The 23,958-nt window shown below is 36.2% G+C and overlaps 1 protein-coding gene and 1 long non-coding RNA gene across 26 annotated transcripts in view; one reads left to right on the plus strand and one right to left on the minus strand.

Moving 5' to 3' along the window:
• NFASC (neurofascin) overlaps positions 1-23,958 on the minus strand; it is a 168,523-nt gene that overhangs the window by 106,109 nt on the left and 38,456 nt on the right. For 21 of the 25 annotated variants that reach the window (XM_087889457.1, XM_087889450.1, XM_087889461.1 and 18 more), the window contains exon 2: positions 8,203-8,270. The exons of 2 other annotated variants lie outside the window; for them this stretch is intronic. The gene's annotated coding sequence lies outside the window, so the exon portion shown is untranslated. Of the gene's footprint in view, positions 1-8,202; positions 8,271-11,099; positions 11,275-23,958 lie in introns of those variants that run through there. 2 more of the 25 variants (XM_087889446.1, XM_060689756.2) reach the window with 1 other exon arrangement.
• On the plus strand, positions 17,927-22,057 carry LOC132711194 (uncharacterized). The gene is made up of 2 exons (XR_009622026.2): positions 17,927-18,213; positions 18,785-22,057. It is a non-coding gene; the product is annotated as an uncharacterized LOC132711194 (long non-coding RNA).

A 23,958-nucleotide genomic window follows, 5' to 3' on the forward strand; every position in this document is an offset into this window, starting at 1 on the left:
GCTTAGGAATTAGTCTTCTGATTTATATGGAAAGTATTTGATAAAAGAGTCATGATACTTATTTATGGTTGTGATATATTTACAATTACTTTATATTTTCAGCATATAAGGTTTTATATAAAATAAATAATTGTATTTATTTCATGTAAGATTTTACATCCTGAATTTTAGTGCTCATTCATCACTGAAGACTGTTAGAATGAAACCCAATAATTAAAATGTAGTTTTCAAAGTTAATTTGCATTTATGTGCATGATTATGTGAGTGAGAAACAAAGAGAAATAATAAAGACAGAAGAAACAGACATTGGATAAAGGCTATTATTTACTGAAATATATGCCTCCTAAATACATTTTCTTTTCTTAAGAATGACATAAGAGAAGGTGCACTTTTAAGTCTCATTATTGAGGTGGTATCATAGAAGAGACCTGTTTTTGTATTATCAAGTGATCTTCATTATATTGACATACACAGAAGAATCCTATGTATCAGATCCTATGATGCAGGTGAACTGTTGTGTTATGTTTAAAGATGTCCTGGACCTAAACTGTTTATGGAAGTTAACAAATATATTTTTTGAGCATTAATATAAAGTCTGCCATCTTTGGCTTGGGGCCTTGCTGGCATCCTGCATGGGGGGAAGAATAAATGGGCAATAAACCTGTATTAGCATGTGCTGGAAAATAGAAGGGGGAGGGGAGTGACAGTTTGACGAAGAACAGAGAAACTTCAAACCAGTTTGTGCCAGCACTCAAGGCCATGCACCCTGAGAAACAATGTAGATTACCCCAAACATCTCAGCATTCTCAAAATACCTAGGCAAATCTTCATTGGCTGAGGATGGACTGGTCATGAGAGGAGGGCTGGGAGGAGGGGAAATATTTTGTATCCTTTTAATATGGGAAATTTAGTTCTAGCCTGACTTTACTGCAGCCAGCATCACTTCAACCAAATAGAGTTGAGGGTCTTTCTTTCCTAAGAGATCAGATTGGGGCAGGTCTGACAGAGTATATTATATAGTCGATATAAGTGACAACATTCATGCAAGAAAAAAAACAATAAATATAGTTAGACTTTTCTTAACCTTATACATACATGTAAAGATTTCTGGTTGCTTTTATTAAAGTTTCATTAACTCATTTTAAACACTGAAAAGTTATAAAAATATATCAGAATCAGTGACACTTAACTAAACATATAAACTAAAGCCATATGTAAAAAAGTCCAAATGTTCAAGGATTTTATTCAGGAAGCAATCTTAGTTAAATCTGAACTACCAGAATCAGGACAATTGCTAGATGTTTATATTTTTCTGTATTTTTGGTGTCATTTAGTGGTCATCTAGATTTTTGTAGATCACATTTAGCAGCCCTGAACAATAAATTACAAGCCTTTTCATTTAGTAATGTATTTCCTAAAAAAGTACCATACCTGGTCCAATGTTGACTATCATGATCCTACAAGATTCTTAAAAGGAACATTCCAAGAGCAAGAAGGAAGATTCAACAGCTTTAGGAACAATACAACACAATTCCTATCCAAAACTCAGCACACTGTACCCTAATCATTGTATCTTTCATCACGTCCTCAAGAATGCTGTCATCTAAGGATCAAAATCAGAAGATAGAAAAGGATAACAACGCTTGCCTATGCTGAGGAATAGCTGAATCAGGGAGCACATCTCAGGAGTAAATTGCTGAAGGAAACCAAAATCGATTAAAGGGAAGTCCTGGGCACAGCAAAATTTGGTGAAGCTTTTTGTGATTCCCATGTTGACAGATTCTAGCATAAAGAACACTGCTGCCATTTCACTTCAGCTCATTTCATACAATTTTTCTTTTTCTTCAGATACTGTTTCCTTTAAAATAACAGTCAGAATTAAAGAACTCCAGAGAGATGCTATCTAGCCTCCATTTAAACACAAATGAGGACAATATTGTTTTATACTGTATTATCCAGTAGTCTTATGAATATTTGCTAGACCTTCTCAACAAACTATTCTCCTTTCATTGGTTTAGAGCTATTATAGATAATTTTAATAAAAAAAAAGACACCATTATATTTCCCCCATATAGCAATATAAAAGCAGGATAGAACAAGAAAAAGGATACATTATTAGCAAGCTCAATCTTTTAGAATTCAGAAATGCTACGAACAATAAAATGGTGTGTTCAAAAGCAAGTGTGGTAAAATGGATATATCGGCCAGATTATAAAGATAATATATAGATGTTTAGAATATGAGATCTGTGGGTACATCATGAACATGGTTTTGCTATTGAACCCAGTTTTTTTTTTTAATTTGATTTATATGCCGCCCTTCTCCGAAGACTCAGGGCGGCTTACAATGTGCTCAGCAATAGCCTTCATCCTTTTGTATATTTATACAAAGTCAGCTTATTGCCCCCACAAACTGGGTCCTCATTTCACCTACCTTAGAAAGGATGGAAGGCTGAGTCAACCTTGAGCCTTGGCGAGATTCGAACCCTGCAGTAATTGCAGGCAGCTGGTCTTAATAACCAGCTTAATAACAGGGTGCCTTAAACCCCTGTACTACCAAGGCTCTTTTTAAGTTAAATATTTCTTAAATTCTAAGTCTGAAACACCACCTGCCCATTTGCTTTGATATAGTGGATGGATGAATAAGTGTAAGAACTTATATTTTTCCACAAAAATAAAAGAAGAAATATGAATTTTAATCATCTGAAAAAGGGAAACAAACTGTATGTATCTATAACATAAAGCATCCTTCAAACTGATCTTGATAAGTGGTAGCTGTACAGACCATGTCCTTTTCTGCATTCAGCAGTACAAAAGTGATTTGTCCCAGTTTTCTTTCAGTCCAGGCATATGGCATTATAGCTATCAGAAACAACTTCTGGAGCATTGTAAAGATTACAACTTGATTTTCGGTAACAGTGTTCAAAGAACATCTGCAGTTCATGGTCAAGAACTAAATAGGTGATGGGAAAGAATTTTTCAAATTGGTCCCTGGAAAGATTCACTTTAAAACTGCTGCCTCTGCGTTTATTTTTTGCTTTGTAGGCAGACACAGGCCTTCACTCACAATGCTTTTAAAATGCTGCAGTTTGGATGACTGATGAATAAAGGAAAGGCTCTATCCACAGCATGAACACCAAATGTTCATCCATAATATCCCTTAACCCAGCACTGAATGCAAATCAAGGGAGACCCACTGCACAGGAAGAACACTATGCACGAAATGGCTGTTTGCAGAAATGACTTTTATCAACTTTCCTGTAGGCTGATTGTTTTAAAATCAGCTGATTCTATATAGTCACTTAGAAATAGATATTGGAACACATCAGACATCTCATCTGTTTGGCAGAATTCCTTTTTCAGGGAAGATAAATGGATTGTGACTTTCCATCTTTTTATTTATAAATAGTATCCAAAGGCACGGGCAAGGTGTATACTGTATACCAATAGAAATACAGCTTGCCATTTGGTATATTATACAGAAGCAGAGTGACTACAATACTTTCTTTTTAAAAAAAATGATGCTTTCTTCAAAAAAATACCAAAATCTCCTGCCAATGCTATAGAAATATAATAAAAATCATATTCCACACTTTGGGTTCAGAGATTTAAATAGCTCATGTTTCTGTTAAAAATATTGGATTTTAAAGAAGAAACATACAGTCTCAAGCTATAATCCAGTTAATAATTGGCTCACTGAATATAGTATGTCTTTCAAGTAAAATATGTATAGATTTACCCTGCCCAGTTATTGTTTTTTAAATTCTAGACAAGTTATAATTGTAATGTCTTCAATATCCTTACAGACTTCATTTCTTTTCCCCCAGTTTCCAGGATACAACAGATCTTTTTAAAAATTATTCCACTTTTTAAAATTATTATTATTAAATAACTCAAGGCAACCAACATACATAGTATTCCTTCCTCCTCTTGTTTTTCCCACAACAACCCTGTGAGCTGAATTGGGTGTGAGAGAGTGATTAATCCAAAACCACCCATCCAGCTTTCATGCCTAAAGTGGGACTAGAACTCAGTCTCCTATTTCTAGGAATAGGAATTGTTTAATTCATGCAGAAGTCCTTTGATGACAGAGAAATGTTCCCATAAGACATCCCTACTTGTCCATCCTCCAATAGCAGGGTATTTTTAAAAATTCCAACTTTCTCCAAGCAAAAGAGCTGATATCCAAGAGTCTGCAAATTACATTTGTCAGATTGTCTACTGAACAGAATCTTTATGATTTCAGAGTTTTGTAGAAGGAAAGATTCAGCAGGATATTAGAGATGGAAGGTAATGTATATGTTTGAAGTTAGTTGAAAACAAAACAAATCCATATCCATCCTTTGATAATACTTATTTAAATTCTGACTCATTACCAGCTGCATTTTAATAAGGATTTCAGAATTGATATAATGGCCCTTCCTCTCAAATCTGAAATTTAGGTATTTTTCATACTTTCATCGTTAGTCATCCATCCAAACATCTCTTGGGGGTGCTGAACACATGAATCTGTTGCTAACATATGCAGACAAAGCAACATCAGTGTCAGGGTGGGGGGAAGAAGGGAAGAGGAGAAAGATCAGCCAGACTTGAAAATCTGTGAACTAATTCAGCATCTCAGGAGCACTGTAGCCGTTGGACTGCAACAAACCCTGCAGCCAAGGATACCAAGTGATGGCTGAGGACAGACTCTAATAAAAGGTTGAAAAACAACAATGCTAGAAAATACATAAACTGTACTGCTAAAATTAAAAAAAAACCTCATGATTATTTTCAACTGCATTCAAACTGTGCGTCCTAGCCAGATCAACACAAAGCACTGACACTGAAGAAAAATGAATTGGATGGGTATCCTATGAGTATTAAGGACTGCATTTGTCCAACACACTAAGTCTTAAAGCAATTTATTAGGTTTTGGCTTAATTTGATCTATTCTCCTGGCCACCCTGATTTATAGTTTAATTGTATGTATTGAGCCAATAAATTATAGTTTATGTGAAAGAGACAATGAATATGGAAGCAAACCATCTAACAGAAACACCCCCAGAGATATATGTTTTTGCCTTCTCTCAGCTTGCAAAGCAAAAATGGCAAATTCAATCCACTATAGCATTAATTATATATAATTATTAGGAAATTAAACATTTTGTTATAGAGAAAAAAATCAGCTTCAAATGCCTTATGACATAAGATTTATTGTTGTACCGGTAAGTGGTGTGTGTGTGTGTGTGTGTGTGTGTGTGTGTGTCTATCTTTAATATGCCATTTTCATTACTTTTCTTGATATATATTTAACAAAATTTATATATATGGTTGCTGGAATTTTGCTAATAAAATCCTTTACTAAGTTTACATATATGTAGCTAGAATTAAATACTTGGGACATCCAGCCTTCCTGATCATGATAATATGGTCAACACATCCTGTTTTTGTTACAGAGTAAAAGAAAAAAATTACTTGCTATTTCTTTAACTTTGAACATGTTTATTATAATTGTAGATAACTTTTACTACTCCTTTTTTTCCCTTGCAGTATGGTGACACACTGATTTCAGTTCATTTTGACTGGGATCTTATATCATTTTATAGACTTTTTTATTTTACAGTTTTCAAGGACTAGAAGGACTTGGAGACATCTTTGCCTAACTGAAGTGTATATCAAAATTGTGATACGGGGACATTAATTATTCAAATAATTTGCACCAATTACTTTCAGATATAACAGACTGTAATGGGCCTCTAGTAAAAGTGCTTATTACAAATGTAGTGAACTTGGCTAATACTTTCTGAATCAAGGTAATGAAAGTATTTCTCACATTTAATTGAGTAGAATCTTTTTTCCGCCTCCAAACTAAATGTACCGGAGTCGTATTCACACTCTAGGCCTGAATTGTGATTGCTTAGTGATGCTAATGTTAGGCTTTTATTTTTAATCATATTAAAGTGCTATACCCCAATCTTTGAGAAAATGATATTACAGGTAGTTCTCAACTTACAACCACTTGTTCAGTGACTGTTTGAGGTTGAAACTTAACCTCTAAAAAAAGTCCCTTGCAATTGTCCTCGCATTTACAACTGTCAAAGTATCCCAATAGTAATGTGATCAATATTTGGGCACTTGGCAACTGGCATATATTTACAATGGCTAGAGTGTCCTGGGATCATGTGATTACCACTGGTGATCTTTTCAGTAGGCTTCCAACAAAGTAAATGGCAGAAATTGGATTTGCTTAATAATCACATGATTCAGTTTAGCAATTGCAGTGAATCACTTAACAAACATGGTTAAAAAGGTTGTAACATCAGGAGTGACTCACATAACAACTGCCCTGCTTAGCAACAGAAATTCTGGTCTTGATTATGGTCAGAAGTCGAGGACTATCTGTAATATGAAATTTGCTGCTCTAGGATTCTATTACTGGCACAATGCTGGCAAATGGTACTGTTTTTATTTACAGTTATTGATTTATTTATTTACTGGGCATGCTAAGGACAGGGATTGTTGATGCTTTGTCTCAACTTTGTTTCCTTTCTGTTCCCAAAATTACAAAAATCAGCAGACAACCTTCCATGAGTCTCTCTTCTAAATATGGGCTGGGAGAGGAGATGCATTTTGGAAGACAGCTAGACTAGTTAGCGCAGCCATCTGTCAAAACTTGCAGGGTTTTTTGGCAGAAATGTTTGGTGTGGGTGCTTTCAAAAGAGCCTGATTATTGGTTGGTATCACCACAAAAAAGATGAATTAATATTTCTCAAAGAGAGAAAAAATGACTAGGTATTGCAGCATACTTCTCTATATCTATTATATAGAAAGGAAAGTAAATCAAATATAATGGGGATGGAGTTCAGAAGGGTATGATAAAATAGAGTCATAAAATAAAGTCAAGAATGGAATACATGCTAAATGAATGCAGACTGCATATAAAAGTGGGTAAATACTGAAAAAACACCCTGGAGGTAATTAATCATACAGAAAGGATTAATGAAACTCAAATCATTTACCAAATATAGAGCTGGAGAATAAATGGTTCAAGAAGTTAAGAAGATTATAGCTAGGCTGAATTGATGAATTATTTAAAATGAGAGAGGTGAGAAGTATAAAGAATAAAAGAGAATGTAAGAAGTGGTACATGGATAAGCAAGGATGGTTTGCATGTGCACAAAAGTATAGAGAAGATTAGTAAATGATATCAGTGTAAACTAGAATTGGATTTCTTTCCTTTTTTCTATCCTTGTGAGGTAACTTTTGGATTATTATCTTTTTCTCTTTTTTCACTTTGCGTAACTTATATCAAAAGAACATCATGACAACTATACCTGGCTGAGTGAATATATATGTATGTATGTATGCATGTATGTATGTATGCTTTTTTTCTTTGATACATAGACAAAGTAACAATTTAGGAAATCAAACTGAGCAACAGTCAAGTAGATGGAAAATGCAGTATTTCAACCATGTTTCCTCCTACGGTAGCTTCTGCTGCTCCATGATTCAGCATAGGTAAACAAGAGAGCTATCTCACTAGAAAGGCGGGGGCATTAATATCATACTGGCAATAACATGCTTCACTACAGCAAGGGTCAGGAAATTAATTTAATGATAAGCTTCAGAATATAACTCAGTTGAATTCAAATACCCATCCCTGCCCCTGTCATCCTCCTAATATGAAGCTTAGGTTTAAAAACAGGCATACATCTGGCCATACAGAATTGCCTATTAAATAGCATGAGATCCTCTTCCTTCTCTTTTTCAGTTTCAGGTAATCAAGGTATAAGTAGCAAACTTAGATAGGACTGTGGTCATCATATAAACTCATAACAGCATTCAAAATCAGTCTCAAAACTGCACCATTTTAAAAGCTTTTCAGAACATATTTATATTTTATAAAATTGTTCCTTATTTTCAGAGGATCTCACATAGAGACCATAATATAATAGTTGAACCATGTGGTAACAAAAGGATGAATCACTGTTGCTAGGATACTGTGATTCCTCTGGACATGGGCTCCACCTGGTGATCCAGGAAGACTTACAAGTCCAGGAGAACCTTTCAAATTGCAGAACCCCCTTCCAAAGTTATCAACAGGATCATGATAATGAATGAAATTTCAGACAAACAGCTACTCCATCTTATTGGCATTTAGTCTGATTTTATTGCTACCCGTTCACAACCTCATGCACAGCATATATAGTGAACATCTTACCTGAATACTATAGTTCTGGATACTGATTTAAATGCTTCTGTCTTAGTCCTGATTTAATACTGAATAGCCTATAGAACAAGAGAGAATAAATCAAGAAAAAAAATTAATGGCCTGCTCATAAATCCGCTCAACTTTAGAACAAACCCTTTTAAAATGAATGCATGGAAGACTCTAGAGATTTAACTATTACATTTTTAATATTGCATATTGCTTTCCTTAACCTTCAGACACTTTTGAACCCCCATATTTTGATGTACTAAATTCTTTAGATATTCAGTGTAGATGAAGAGAATAGATATCTACTTTATGTGAGAAAAATGAGATATTTGCCCAATTCCATTTTAACATTATTCTCTGATGTGACCAGAATTTCAATCTATCATTAGTAGAGGAAGTGTAATTTCATGCAGATGTTAAATGGGAATGGCAGGAGAACTATGTCCTGAGCAGTGGTAAAATCTGAACTGATTTGCTACTGGTTCGCTGGCTGTGCATGCGTGCTGCGCGCCAAGCGTGTGCTGTATGTGTGCATGCACAGTGCATGCCAAATGTGTGCTGCATGCACATGCATGCATGATGCGCACCAAACGCAAGTTGCATGCACACACATGCATGGTGCACACCAAACACATGTTGCATGCACACACATGCATGGTGCACACCAAATGCATGCTGCATGTGCACACCAAATGCATGCTGCATGTGCACATCAAATGCATGCTGCGTGCACGCATGGTGCACGCCAAACACGTGCTGCACGCGCATGCTCAGTGCACACAAAACACACGCTGAGCACGCTCACGTGCACAGTATGGACCAAATGCATGGAAAATGGAGGCTTCAGAAGGTAAGTATAACAGTGGGAGGGGGGAACAGCTATGCTGCGCAATTTAGATTCACTAGAAAGCAGGATTTTCTGCTTTCTAGCGATTTTAAATCGCACGGCACAGCTGATCATCGGAAATACCAGTTCGAAGGAACCGGTAGGGTTTTTTTTTACTACCGGTTTGCCCGAACTGATAGTTTTTATCACTATTGGTTCGCCTGAACTGGTGCGAACCGGTAGGATTTCACTGCTAGTCCTGAGACATCCCACATTAAAGTAATGTGGCCTTAATCACTACTTAGACCCACCCCATGTCACCTTCCAAGAAGCCTTTACCAGCCCGGGGGGGGGGGGGCACATGATCCTGAGCATAGGTAACAGTCCTCACAGTACCTGTGAGAAGTTGACCCTGACAACTTCCTGAGGTCTAACCTCTTCCCAGATAACTGAGCAACATTGTGTCTATGCCATTTCCATTGTACTTGCCCAACCAAAGTCTAACTTAGAGCAGCTTTATCTGATTGATACCTAGAATAGTCCTCACAGCTGTCTTGGAGGATCTCCTATAACAACAAGATACTGGATTACTCAAAACAGGGCTGCTAACCCTCCAAAGATATAAGAGCAGAGGAGGAAGCTTGTTTCTATTCTTTTAACCACAAGATAAGCCCTAATAAAGGCTTTCACTTGTACCCAGTTGGATTCATTCTTTGTCCTCCTCCAGTGGTACTCCAGGAATCTTTTCATTTAAATCAATCATGAATTTGTCTATGGAGATTCTCAGTCCTCCAGATCAGGGCTGTCTCAAAAGTGCTTTTTTCAAGAGACAAGAAGAAAGTCCAGTTGCCTCTTGAGAAAAAAGAACCTTTGGGTCAATCATGAATTATTCAAACAATCTCATTCTATGATTGTACTTCTTTTCCCTAACCACTGCTTAAAATATCTTCTTAACTGAACAGTACAACTGGGTTTTACTAAGCATCAACTGCTTATTTATGGAACACTGGTTTAGAAATAAGTGTGCTTTGATGCAGCTTTCAAATGACACAAACAGATTATGTAAACAGCCAAATTTACAAAGATGCTCAAGCTTAAAACATTTCCAAAAATACAGTAGTTAGAAAAGCCTCCTAATTGATTTATGAGGTTGGAGCCATACTTTTTGAACTGAAAACTGCTCTTGCCACTTTGAAATATTTTGTACACACCTGTTGTAATTATAAGAAATAGTTCTTATAATTCTATAGTTCTGTAGCCAGAGACTGTAAGACAAATATAGATTCAGATTCTCATTTGAATCTATGACATTTCTCTAAAATGCCAGAAATGTTGGAAAGCAAAATCTACAATGTAATTTTCCTCACTATCCTTTGGAAGAGAAATGTTTGGAAAAGAAAGAGAGGGATAGAGAAAGATATAAATGTCTCGTCTGCCGTTCTGTCCTCCTGATGCCACCAACAAGGTACTTGGATAGTAGCTTGGACAGTTTCTGGGTCACAGTTCTTTGTTATGGGAGACAAGATTACGTTGCCAGCCTCCTAATAACATTCTTTATTCAGAATCAGAAAGCAACCATTCTTCCTCATGGCCAAAGAACAGGTTGTTGTTGTTGTTGTTGTTTTTAAATGCACAGTCCTTATCTGACTTTGGGCAGTTGCATCTTTTCTGGTTATTTATTTGCCTCCTGGAAACAAAGAAACTGTTTTCAGCCCACTATCGCATCTGATTTTGAAATCCATCCAATCAAGCATAATTATTATTAATTAGTATAAGCATTTGGCATTTGTTTAATGAAGAACATAGAAATGTTGTTTGCTTCTCCAGTTTGATCAAAAGAGTGCTGTGTTAAAAGAATGTACTTTGCCATATTGTATACATGCAGGGAGTTTTCTGAATGAATCTCTGGCCCATCATTCTCAGTACATAAAATTTGATAATGGACATGAAAAGGTTAAGAAAACCAAGGAACAACATTTCCTTTCTTACTTTGCATACCAATGTGAGTCTCTAGCAAGCTTTACATGCCATTTTCAAAAAGGTGAGTCAAAAACCAGGAATTTTCATAATTAACCTTAGATTCAGCCATTTAAATCTTGACCTGTATCCTCTTGGCTAAAAGAAGATGTGTAGCAAGGCTGTTCCTGGGCTTATCATGATAACCAATATTTGGGAGAAATGCTGAGATGTGGAAAAATGCAACGACAGTAACAAAAACAATCTGGTTGAATAGACGGAGGTGGTAGCAGCTGAAAACAAAAGATAAATGAGTCACTGAATAATTTTCTCAGTGTGGTAGCCAAAACTCAGTCACACACAGTCCAGAAGGAAGTATTCAAACATTTGTTTAGAGGGGAAAAAAATTAAAAAGGAAAAGGGGAAAAAATCTTTAAAAAAACACAATTTCACATTTTTAAGGAATAATAACCAAAGGAAAGAATAAATATCTCAACAGCACATGAACCACAGACTAGGAAACACTATTGAATTGTGAACTGCAGAGACCCAGAAATGTTTTGAAAAGGGGAATGAAATTTCCTATACAGCAATCTCAACAAGACTACATGTAGTTCTCATTTCACGACTGAGCCCAAAATTTATGTTGGCAAGCAAGATAGTTGTTAAGTGATTTTTGCCCCATTTATGACCTTTTTTTGCCATAGTTGTTAAGTGAATCATTGCAGTTGTTAAATTAGTGACACAATTGTTAAGTGAATCTGGCCTCCCCATTGACTTTGCTTGTCAGAAAGTTGCAAAAGGTGATCACTTGACCCCAGGACACTGCAACTGTCATAAATGCATGCCAGTTGCCAAGCATCCGAATTTTGATCATGTGACCATGGGGATGCTGTAAGAGGCATTAAGTGTGAAAAATAATCCTAAATCACGTTTTTAGTGCTGTTGTAACGTTAAACAGTCACTAAACAAATGATTGTAAGTCAAGGACTACCTGTCCTTCATACCACAACACTGTATTAAAGACCACAATAAAAACTCAAGAGTTACGTAATCACTGATTGGGTTTATGGTATACACCATACTAAGCCATGGTTTTAACCAGACTTTGTTGACTGCACCATAATAACTCAATTCATACACCACACTAAGCCAATAATAAGCAAATCACATTATGGCTCATTCCAACCCAACCAGACAGATTCCAAATGAATGTTAGGAAACCATTTCTTAGCAGCAATTGACATTAGATCCAATTATCAGTGAGGTGGTAGGCTCTCTACTAGATGAGTTCAAGGAGAGGCTAGACAGCCATTTGTCATGGGTACTTTAATTTGGATTCCTACGTGACAGTGAGGCAGGCGGCAAAATCAATGGCAAAGGAAAAACTAGTTAGTGTCAAGTAGGAAGAGGCCATTTCTTTTCAACAAAGATTTTAACAGTCTTCTTCATGACAAAGGATTCAAAGGTAGCAATTAGGAGTAGCTGCTTTAAGGATGGTATCCCTGAGAAGATTTTCTTCTTTATAGCCCCAGGCCTACTAAAAAGGTATAAGGTGGGTTCCCCTAGATGGCTTAAATATTCAAGCAAGTATATATAGAAGGAAAATTAGAGAAAACCTAGGAGGTATCCAAAATTCACAGACATAGTGATTTTTTTTAAATTGAAAGATATAGCAGCTCTATTTAAGATTAGAACATATGGGAAAGCAAATTACACTTTTCGCTCTCTATTGAGCTACTATTTCTTTCTAGTATTGGGGTGGGGTGGGGTTTCACTGTTACCCCACATATAGATGAAGATTCCAATCTTTCCCCATTCTGTGGGTCTTATTTATTTTTTTAAAATAGCATAAATATAGCATACAATTTGTCCTTAAGTCACATGCAGTGTATTGAAGGAAGTTTTAAAAATTGAAACTGAAATTGTAAAAGTAATATAATTAAATATTTAAAGAATAGCAATCTGGGACAAAAAACAATCGCCATATAATTTCAGTGGGTTTCTATCTTGCTTGATTTTTGCTTCCTCCAAAGCTACTGTTAATAAACAGCACTGGACTTCTACTTTTGATTTATTTCACAATATTTACCTTAGCACAGGGGTGTCAAACTCGCGGCCCGTAGCCACACACTGGCTATGCCCACTTCCATTTTAGCAAAGGGGAAACAGTCACGATACATCACATGACGACAACGTGACAACGCATGTTTGACACCCCTGCTTTAGCATATATTGGAGTGAACTTTCCTACTTGTCAGAACAAAATGAGTTGTTACAAGATCCAGTGCCATTAGCTTTCTATCACATGTCTATGGAGATTCTCAGTCATCCCGGTCATGGTTGTCCCATAGGTGCCTTTTCAAGAGGCAACCGGACTTTCTGGTTTTTCTTTGAAGCTTCTTCAGCTCTGAAGCTTCTACCATATGTGGTGATACAAGGATGTTAATTTATCATGAGTGTCCCAATTTCCTCAATATATGGGTGGCAAATGAATGTGATTATTGCCAAAGACCCTGATTGGTTTGTTACTGAAGAGATATTGTAGACATGCCTTTTGGATTTCTTCATTTTGTGGTTTTCTCCTCTCTAAACACTTGAGGTAACTATAGATTGAAAGGCCATTGAGGGACTCACTCTCTTCTCTGCACACAGTTCCTGCCTGTTACTAACAGCATGTTCTCTAGCATGCCAAGGTTTTCTGTAAATGTGCCCAGAAATGAAAGCTTCCAAGTGACACACTTGAGGAAGATGGGAGGGAGGTGAGATTTGACCTTTATTTCCGTGCCAACATGGAAACAGTTTTCTTTTGAATGACAAACCTACTTAAACATTAACTTTCCAAAATATTGTAGTTCTCATCTTAATTAATATATTTGAAACAACTATGGAAAAGAGACATTGGTCCTTGAAGAGCTATTATTTCCAATTATAAAGTGATACAATTTTATTTCTTTTCAGAATACAATGATTTATAAAATAGATGAAAGGCATATCTAGTCAAATATTCTTATTCCAATGCTACTAATTGGATTCTTGTGGGAACAGCTATATACATCACTTTAGCTTGGACTGCAGATCATGCTAAACTATGCTTTATTTTCAAATGAAGGTGAATATATGTGTCTCAGGATATTATGGGATCCAATCTGGGTCAGTCACCAGGACCAGAAGTTTAGTTTTCTGAGCTTTCAGACTCATACTGGAGCCCATTTTCAGTACTTTATGCTTTATTTTAAACATGGTTTGTTGAACAAGTCAAAGTGGTGTGATTTGTAAATAACACTAAGTCATAAGCAATGATTTGTAGAACATAAAGAAGGATTTAGTCATCATACTAAACCAAAGGCATAAAACATTATGGCTCAGTAGAAAATGCGTACAAACTCTTTTCTATAATGACCATTTTTCCCCTTCTTTATCACTGAATTCAATGAAAAGTTTTGAATTTTTTTTGGCTAGCCTTATAGTAGTAGCATTATAATACTGTATGCATTTTTATATTTTTAGAGTTTTTTAAACTGATAATGCTCCATTCTAAATCTGTGCTATGCCTTTAATATATCACCCTATTTATTGGTTCGTACTTAATATCAGATTGGGGACTGATGAAACATACATCTTGTAGCCTATTTGCTAAATATTTACGTTCTTTTCAGCTATGCTTTCTGAAGGCCATTGGTAGGAAGCATTCAGCATGAACTACCAGCCCACTTAGTGTTCTGTTTCTAGTACAGCAAAAACAGGAAACAATGATATGCTACAAATTCCTTTGTTTGTTGTTACACTTGAAATATTTCAGACTTTCCTTTATCATATCACCCCAAACATTCCAAAGGAAAGATTTAAGTGTGGGTGCTTTGTCTTTTTATGTCTCCTATTCTCACCTATTCATATCACCTGAGAGTCTATTTGACCCTGACTTTTTTTAAAATGGCCCTTTTTTGAGCAGTTAATATCTAGAACGTATTTTCACCAAGAAATCCAGATCAAGAATACATATTACGTATGGGGCCACAGAAGTGTTTTCTTCAAAATAAAAGTGGTATTTTGAAAACATGCCTTTTCAAAATATTTCACTGTATTTATTAAAGTGTCTCTACCATGTATTAAGAACAACAATGCTTCCCCTTTGGAAGTTGTTAAGATGTATTAAGTGATCATTTCCAGCTGTTTGGACACAATGACCCATCACCCTGGTGGATAAAAGAGTGGGAGAGAAATTCTTTAGAAGTTCTTAAACAGTATTGGAAACTCAACTGGGATGTTATTTTTCCTTTTTGCATACTATTTTCATACTTTGATAAAGATTGAACATGTTTCACTTTGGCTAAAATAAATTCCTAATGAGGAGTTTGTGAATGCTAAGGTTTTGTATCAAGTGTTTTAAGTTTGAGCCAAATATTTGCAAGACTCCCTCATTCTCAAATATGCATAAAATTCTAATAATATTTGCAAACAAGAAAATGGAAGGCAAGACTGAAAAGCCAAGGAACAATCTGTGTATTCATAAAAACTTCATTGCTTTGACTATTTTCAGATGCCTGGGTTATTTTAAACCTTCAAACTTCTCTCCTAGCTTGATTACCTTTCTGATCTTTGTCTACATGCATTTGAAGACAATTGACCTTGGAACCCATGGTGTGGTTTATTTTCTACACACAATTGCAATCTTAGTCTGTGAATTATTTCACAGCCCCAAATTTACATGTGTGCTCTGAACATATATTTTGTAAAATAAGGCTATAGCCAAGAGTTAGGATTGAGATATGAGGAAATTATCTGCCTAGGAAACCTGGGATAGCTAAGAAATCTTGTCACCAAGACTAATTTGATAAATATGACCTTTTAAAAGAAGAAAGAAGTAAAGAAGAAAAGCCTCATGACATTGAAAAAGTCTGTAATTTGCTCTAAACGGCTTCCAACTTTATTGATTTCATCAATTTCTCTGCTGATTTTTAAAGACTCGTCTTCATAAAAGGAAAAATAGTTTTCCCCTCATAAATAATCAGTGAATTGGAACTGGGACTATTACAGAGTAAAGTATGTATAACTTTTTTTTATTTTGAGATGGGGGCAGATTTCTTTCCTGTAGTCCTTTTATCTCTCTGTGTGTACAAAAATAATTTTCTATTTTATTTTTCAAGCAATTCGTGTTCCACTTAGTCCTTAGTCATTCCATTAAATATTAACTTTTTGTCCTGGCTCTCATTGTTTAGGAGTGCAGTCTCTAGATAATGCCCCCCTCCCCCACAGACACATTAAAAAAAATCAAAGAAGACCTTTGAGTCAGATTTAACTACCTGTTATTTTGTAGGTATATCCCTGTAGTTTTCTTGGCAACAATGCAAAAATTGTTTGCCATTATCTTTTTGCAAGATTTTTTTCCCTACTTCCTAGTTTAGCCCACAATAGGAATAAACTAACTGGGCTGCAACAATCTGGACTATCACCAGATGACAGCAAAGAATTAGAAGTTCTGGGCATCTCTTTTCTTGCCATCTAGTGATGGTCTGGATGGTCTTTGTAGCCTAGATATGACATTCCTAACCAATAGCTTTGTATTCTCTGAAGATCTGAGAAAGTCCAATCTCAGCTTCTAAACTTAGAAAAGGTCAAGTCTTGTTTTAGCATATCGATGTGGGTCACCAATACATTTTTTATGAGATAAAACTCCCAGGATTGGAGTTTTTGTTTTGACAATTCTAGCAGGCAGAGTAACAAAACTAAGCAGATTACAGGGGTTTTTAGTTTATATTTTTCTCTTGTCCAACCTTTCTTCCTTTGGAAGAAAGAGATTGTCTTAAATTCAGGCTTGTATTTCTTTTGGTCAAATGCAATGATAATAATAGGTGGATAAAAATGTGAAATACAGTCTAAGCATCTGATTGACTATGCAACCAATCATAACTTGCCAAAAGAAAGCATGGATAGTACCAGTGGTAACAGTTGCCTTGGGTGCAATTCCAAAACATCTGGAGCACCACTTGAACACCGTCGACATTGACAAAATCGCCATCAGTCAATTGCAAAAGGCAGCTATACTTGGAATAGCTTACATCTTACAAAGATCCCTTTAACACCATCAAACAACAATATCCCAGGTTCCTGGGAAGGACTTGACAGATGGCAAACATGCTAAATCCAGTCTAAACATCTGCCTGACTTTGCAACCAACCATAATGCTAAAAAAATCCAAGCAACAGCAACAAACAACTAGTGTTGGTGCTAGAGAATTAGGATGACATACATTTGCTTTGTCAATAATGAACGCTGCATTTTTGAAAACCCACTAGTCAATTCATGCCTAAAGAATTGTGCTGGAGCAATAATTTAAAAGTGAATTGTACTATAATTGCAAGAAATGATGGTGCTTTTGCAACAAGGGAGAATCAAGTTAGAGTACACATGCTTTGGTTTTTGGATTTTTCCCCTACATCCTTTAGCAGCACTGGCCACAGAGGTTCTCTTCAGCATAAAGAAATAACATGTTGTATTTTCGTGTATTTCTACTCTCCCCTCATGTTGTGTGTCTGTGTGTTTTGAGTATGTGTGCACTGGGAAGGACAGAGCTGCATAGACTTCTCTTGGGATCATATGACCAGGAGGAGTGGAGGGGATTTAGAATAGAGGAGGTGTCAACATTCCAAACCTTTGTCTAGTTTCTCTCTTACAGAGTAGCCTTAGGAGGATTCTGGAATTCTTTTTTCCACAGTTCCTGGCCCAGTCTGGTCCATTGTTGGTTATATTCTGTTCACATTTTGGAAACATACCCTTGTTACATTATGTATCAGAACAGACATATGTGTGCACTTCCTTCCCCAGGGACTAATCAAAGAGTATATGCAGTTCTGTTCCCACACGTTGCATCTGTTTGTGTGGGTGCATTTCTGCTCTCCTCCTGTGGTGCTTCTATACAACACCACAGTGTGCAGTTCTTCTTATGGTCTTAAGACGTGTGCAGCTTCCATGTGTCTGTATTTCAGCTGATATTAAAAAGGCATTTTAAAAAGCAATATAGAAATTGATGATGTTAATAATGTTAAAATCAGTACAGAATAAATGGAAAGATTTGTTAATTTCATAAGACTGTAAAAAAAAAATAATTGTAAGGCTAAATGCCATCGGCCATCTCACTCACTGTATAAGGGCTTCTTTAGCCCTCTGGATGAAAGCAGCCAATTTTTTCATATTCTTCAAAGATAATATATCCTGTGAAACACTGAAATGAGGTACGTACCCTTCTCTTCATTATAAAGGTACATATCTTTCCTAATTTTTCTGAAAATGTGAATGTTTTATTATTTTATATTTATTATGGTTAATCTTATTCCTTTTACTTTTAAAGAACCTTTTAAGATAAAGCTCAGCAGAGAGAATCCCTAGCCTTCAGTGTCCAATTAACTATAGTATCTGCCTGAGCAACAATTTAAACCCAAGACTCCCTGATTTAACTCCCACATGTTCTACATTATGCTGACTGCTTTCAGGCCACTCGGTGTTTTGTTTAATCATGGTTTGTTGAATAACTCACATGTGGCTTAGTTCAAACAACCTGCTAAATCAATACAAAACAAATCGTATAACAGCTTAACTCAGTGTTTCTCAACCTTGGTAGCTTGAAGATGGGTGGACTTCAACTCCCAGAATCCCCCAGCCAGCAATGCTGGCTGGGGGATTCTGGGAGTTGAAGTCCACCCATCTTCAAGCTACCAAGGTTGAGAAACACTGGCTTTACTCGACATCTGAGCTCAGCATTTGATTCACTCACATGTATGGTTCTTTTATCTATTCCACCTACAGACACTCATAACACGTGAACTGAATGAACCATAGATGAACTGAAGAGGTTTCTTGGATGAGAAGTGAAACATTTTCAAGAAAAAACTAAGAAAGTACACTTGTCTTTTGAAAAGCACCTTTGGTTCAGCCATGACCTGGATGATTGAGAATCTCCACAGACATGTGAACCGAATATAATGCTGGTATCAGTGCAAATAGGAGGAGGAATGAATATTATAGATGCAACCATGGTGTGGTTGTCAGCATGGGTTATTCATAAAATGAAGGTGGAAGGAAAGAAAGATTAAAGCTGTTCAATCTGCCCCACAAGAGCTAAAAAGTAGTGGGAGTACCATAAATCTAGAATGGTTTTGAGCAAACTATTGAGGAAAAAGCAATGATTGCAAGGAACAAAGAAGGTAAGGGTTTCAAGTATCCAGTAAGAAATTTTTAAAAGCCCATGCATACTGCATTCTTTTATGACCTGCCTTCACCTTAAACTGACTGTGTCATGCATGCTTAAAGCCATTTACATCCCTTTAAGTCATCCTCTAAAGATCTAATAAATGTACCAAAGCAGAATCTGCCACAGGAAGAAGGAACATCTTTCAAAGACAGTACATAAATGCTCCTTCTGGGTATGTAAAGAATGACTGATAAACAAAGCACTGATATTAATCTTGCTTATAACCGGATCTATCTATTTATCCCAGCGGAGAAATGCTTCTTGCATTCCTACCTATCACAATCATATGTTAGCCATCAATTGTGCTGTGGTATAGTATAGCATGTATAGATCTTGTCAGCTTCAAATAAAGTCAGGAAAGTATCTGAAATCTTGAATAGATATTGCCAGTCACTGCTGTAAGCAACACTGTGCTAAATAAGAATCAGAGGGCTTTCCTTTTGTTCTTGTTTCACATGAGAGAAGTGTTAGGTTACCTAAGGTGAGAATCTACCTACTGTATATCACTTTTCTCTCTGCACATTAAGCTTCACTGAGAAACTGATCCTCAGATCTGGTCAACTGGCAAATGCAAACAGATAACATAAAACCGAATACATCATGTTACCATTACACATTTCTGGTCAGGTATATTAGGGGCTAATTAATCACCTGCAAGGTGAAACTAAGAACAAGAGAATAAGAGACAACCCAAACTATAGTTCTACCAGTAATGGGTCCCTTTGGACTCTATTTGTTTTCATTCAACCCTTTAAATCAGGGATCTTCAAACTTGGCAGCTTTATGACTTGTGGACTTCAACTCCCAGAATTCTCCAGCCAGCATAGTATATCTGGCTGGAGAATTCTGGGAGTTGAAGTCCACAAGTCTTAAAACTGCCAAGTTTGAAGACCTCTGCTCTAAATCAATTTGAAATATGAAATGCTCATCAGAAATACAATTTTTTTATTCCTCTGAAACCATCTGCTTTTGGAAACTTTTTGTCAGAGACAAAACTATTATCTGAATTAATTCAGGCAATGCATCTATGTGTGAATTCTGAGTACTGGTACAATTATGCTGATTATTGCAAGACCCTACAAATTGATCATTCAGAGGATCTGCTACTATTACCCGATTACCACAATTTACTAAGAAGCCTTCTTTCTCTAAACACAGAGTGCCTTAAAATCCCAGTATATTTAAAATGTTTACATGAAATTTAATAATTCTTTTGTTAGACTATTATATAGAAACGTATATTTCCATTTAGTCTTGAGAAATACTTTCATTGCCACTAAATCAAATCATACTTTGTGTATCCCCCCCCCCCAAATAACACAGAAAACCCAATCACAATCTTCTGTTAAGGGCAACACAGTCATCCGCCTTTTGTTACAATCCATGGGGAGCAAGGCAGTTTTCTGGTATCCATAACAACCTGCATTGATGCACAGGAATTCCCTAGTGAAGAAAGTGATGAAAATTATTCATGAAAAATTGTGCCATTTTGCTTCTGGCAGTGTATATAGGAATTATCAGACAGGATTCCAATCTTTTTTTTTTCCCACTACTATCTGAACTGCAATGCCATCTGCTTGAACAAGATTTCAACTCCACTGCTTTCAGTATTTGCATAGTACCAAACTAAAAAAAGCTAACATGTTTGCATATTTGAGACACCTCTATACTAACATTCCTTTTTCCTTTTGCAGCCTTAGCCACTTCTAGCTTGGGTGAATTTCAGATCTCAGAATTCCATAGCCAGGCATGGCAATTACTGAGAATTCAGAAAGTAGAACTCCATATACCTGTAAATTAGCAGGGTTGGGAGACAATAGCTAAATACCAGAAAGAAAATCTGTGTAATGTGTAATAGTGACATATCTGAGATTCTTGAACATATTTGCTTTAAAATCTGCTGCATCAGTAAAAAAAAGAGTAACATGGTAGAACTCATTTCCAGGCAATGTAACAAGTTTAGTCTCATCCATTAACTGCTGTAATCATTGCTAACTAAAAGAGACCAGACTGCATCTTCCTACCTCAAATTCAATTGCTTATCTTACAGCATATGTATGAATAAATGCACACACATACAAAAGATACTTTTTTCTTCCTTGCTTTGTTGAAAAGAAATGCTATATCATTAGCGTTTCAGATTCAGTCCAAAAGACAGCCAAACTAGACAACGAGGGTTGAAATAGTAAGTCTCTAAACCCAATGCACACTTTCCGGTAGATCTTATTTATCACAAGCTTCAATCAAGCTTAATGCATCTATTTTCATGGAAATTAGAGTTTGGGATTTCATTTACAAAGAGAAAGTAAATACTGGATTCCCTGGGGGACAAGAATAGGAAAAAAATGAAGACAGGAACTGCCTCTGCACTTCACAGTTCTAAAAGGATAGCATATTACTTTCACAATTAATGAAAGTCGCCATTTTAAAGGTATCCAGGCTCAAATATTTTAGGAGAGAGCAAAGCTGCTATAAGTTCCATGCCAATGGCCAAGCTGGCGGGTGTTGATAGCAGTAATAGTCCAAATATTTGGAAGACAGCCATTTTCCTGCTCCTGGGAGGAAAAATATGCTCCATAATGAATTCAAGAATGCATTCTGAGGGATATTTGCAACTCATAGATCCAAGGCGTGTGGTAACTTAATGAAACAAATAAACGTTTCCTGTTTAAATTTAATAAATAAATGTATGCACACAAATTCATAAATGTATATTTCAGGTTGGGGGAAGATCAAAAAAACCCCACCATTATGAGTTAGATATCTAGTACTGAATTCTTAAGACATCATGACACTTCGCTGTAAAAATAAAATAGCTTTAAGAAAAATAAGCTGTTACTTGCTATGGAGTTTAGTATACTTCAACAGAGGATCAATCAACCAGTCACATGCCTAGAAGAAAAATAAATATCCTTTCTAGAGATATGTCAGATTCTCTTATCTGCTCAGATTCATTAATAAGGATATTGACAGGATCTTGCTGCTTTTAACAAAATGACAAAAAATATCACCAGCATTGCTGCAGCACAAATCCACCTGTTCATACCTGCATTCCACATCATGATACACAAATGGGACAGAGCTTGTGCCACAGTTTTTCAACATTGTTTTCAACATTCCAACTTGCATTGCTCGCCTTCTTCCTCCGCTGCATTCCTATCTGCAACATGTATTATTACAGCTTCCGAGATTATGTATTACCAAATGTGGTGGGACCAAACTAGGAACAACTGTTGCTTTGCTTATGAATATACAATAATACCTGACTGGCTGTACAGACTGGAATGGAACTTGATCTCATTCATAAATATTAAGGGTAGTAAATTACATTATAAGCCTGAAGGCAAGAAACTAATATGCAGAACATGCAATTTGTCATATGCTAACATTCCTCATTAGACATTTTTCCTTACTGAGAAGTTGTCATGTTATTAATTAAGCCTATGATTCTACAGTAACAATACATTTATTCAGTCAATTTTTATAGCCACCCATCTCAAAGAAGTGACTCTGTGTGGCAAACAATCATAAAAGAATTTAAAATAGTTGCAATATAGTATAAAATTTAATATATATGGCAGTTGAGAAAAATGTCATTATAGATGTCAATATAGCCAAGAAATGGAGCCCTTCCCAGACTTGGGGCCCCAGACTTGGGTACAAAGCCAGTTCTTCAAGGCCTTTATGAAAGGCTGACAGAGTTGACTCATCCTTAATTATGATGGGGAAACGTTCCAGAGGGCAGGGACTATGGCAGAGAAGGTATGTCTTCTAGTTTCCACCAGCTGACATTCCTTGGATAACAGGATCTATAGCATGCCCAACCACCCAGACCAAATTGGATGGGTAGAAACCACTGGGAGAAGATGGTCCCTCAGGTAACCCAATCCCAAGCCATGAAGGACTTTAAAGATGGCAACCAACACATTGAACTGCATTTAGAAGCACACAGGCAACCAATGCAGTTCATGCAATAATGCTGTTACATGTGTTGAACATCTGACACCATTTACTAACAGTGCAGCTAGTTTGCATTAGTTGAAGCTTCCAAATGTTTTTCAAGGACAGCCCTATGCAGACCATGTTGCAGTAATACAGGCAAGAACATTTCATGGATAAAACGAATTTAAAGAAGTTGAAAGAAATATTCCTTCTAACTTAAACTACAAAAGTGTTCTAAGGAGGCTCTGGAAGTCCCCTCCAATGGTTACAGATCCCTTAGCCCTAAAACTAGCACCTGATCTTTTATCTGCACCCTGCAGTGTCTAATAGGGTAGGACTCTAGCAATAAATTGCTGGAATTGTAATTAACCACAAGGCTTTTTTCCTATTAATTTATGAAATGCACACACACCACCTCTGATCCCAGTGGTACAATCAGTACATCTTATTAACACCTTCCGAAAATCCCATTTCCTTTCTTGCTCCATTTACGCATGAATGGTTCATTTGTGAAACTGGCAAGGAAACAAGCATGTTTTTACCCTCCTTTTTACTGAAATATAAGAGCTCATGCTTCTTCTTTTCCACTTTAATCATATAAAATAAGTACTTCAAAACTACTGCTGTCCAAAAATATGTTTTAACCAAAAATACTGGTACCCAGAAATATGTTTTAATACATGCAATTTAATGAAGTTTGTGGTTTCTGCAGCAAATGTATCTGAAAGTTAATTTAGTGGGATTTTACCATTCCATAAAGCAATTGAGAGATGATGCTGTTGAATTT

The sequence above is a fragment of the Pantherophis guttatus genome, chromosome 3 (genome assembly GCF_059756535.1).
Source record: "Pantherophis guttatus breed Tessera chromosome 3, ASM5975653v1, whole genome shotgun sequence".
In the NCBI taxonomy this organism is placed as follows: domain Eukaryota; kingdom Metazoa; phylum Chordata; class Lepidosauria; order Squamata; family Colubridae; genus Pantherophis; species Pantherophis guttatus.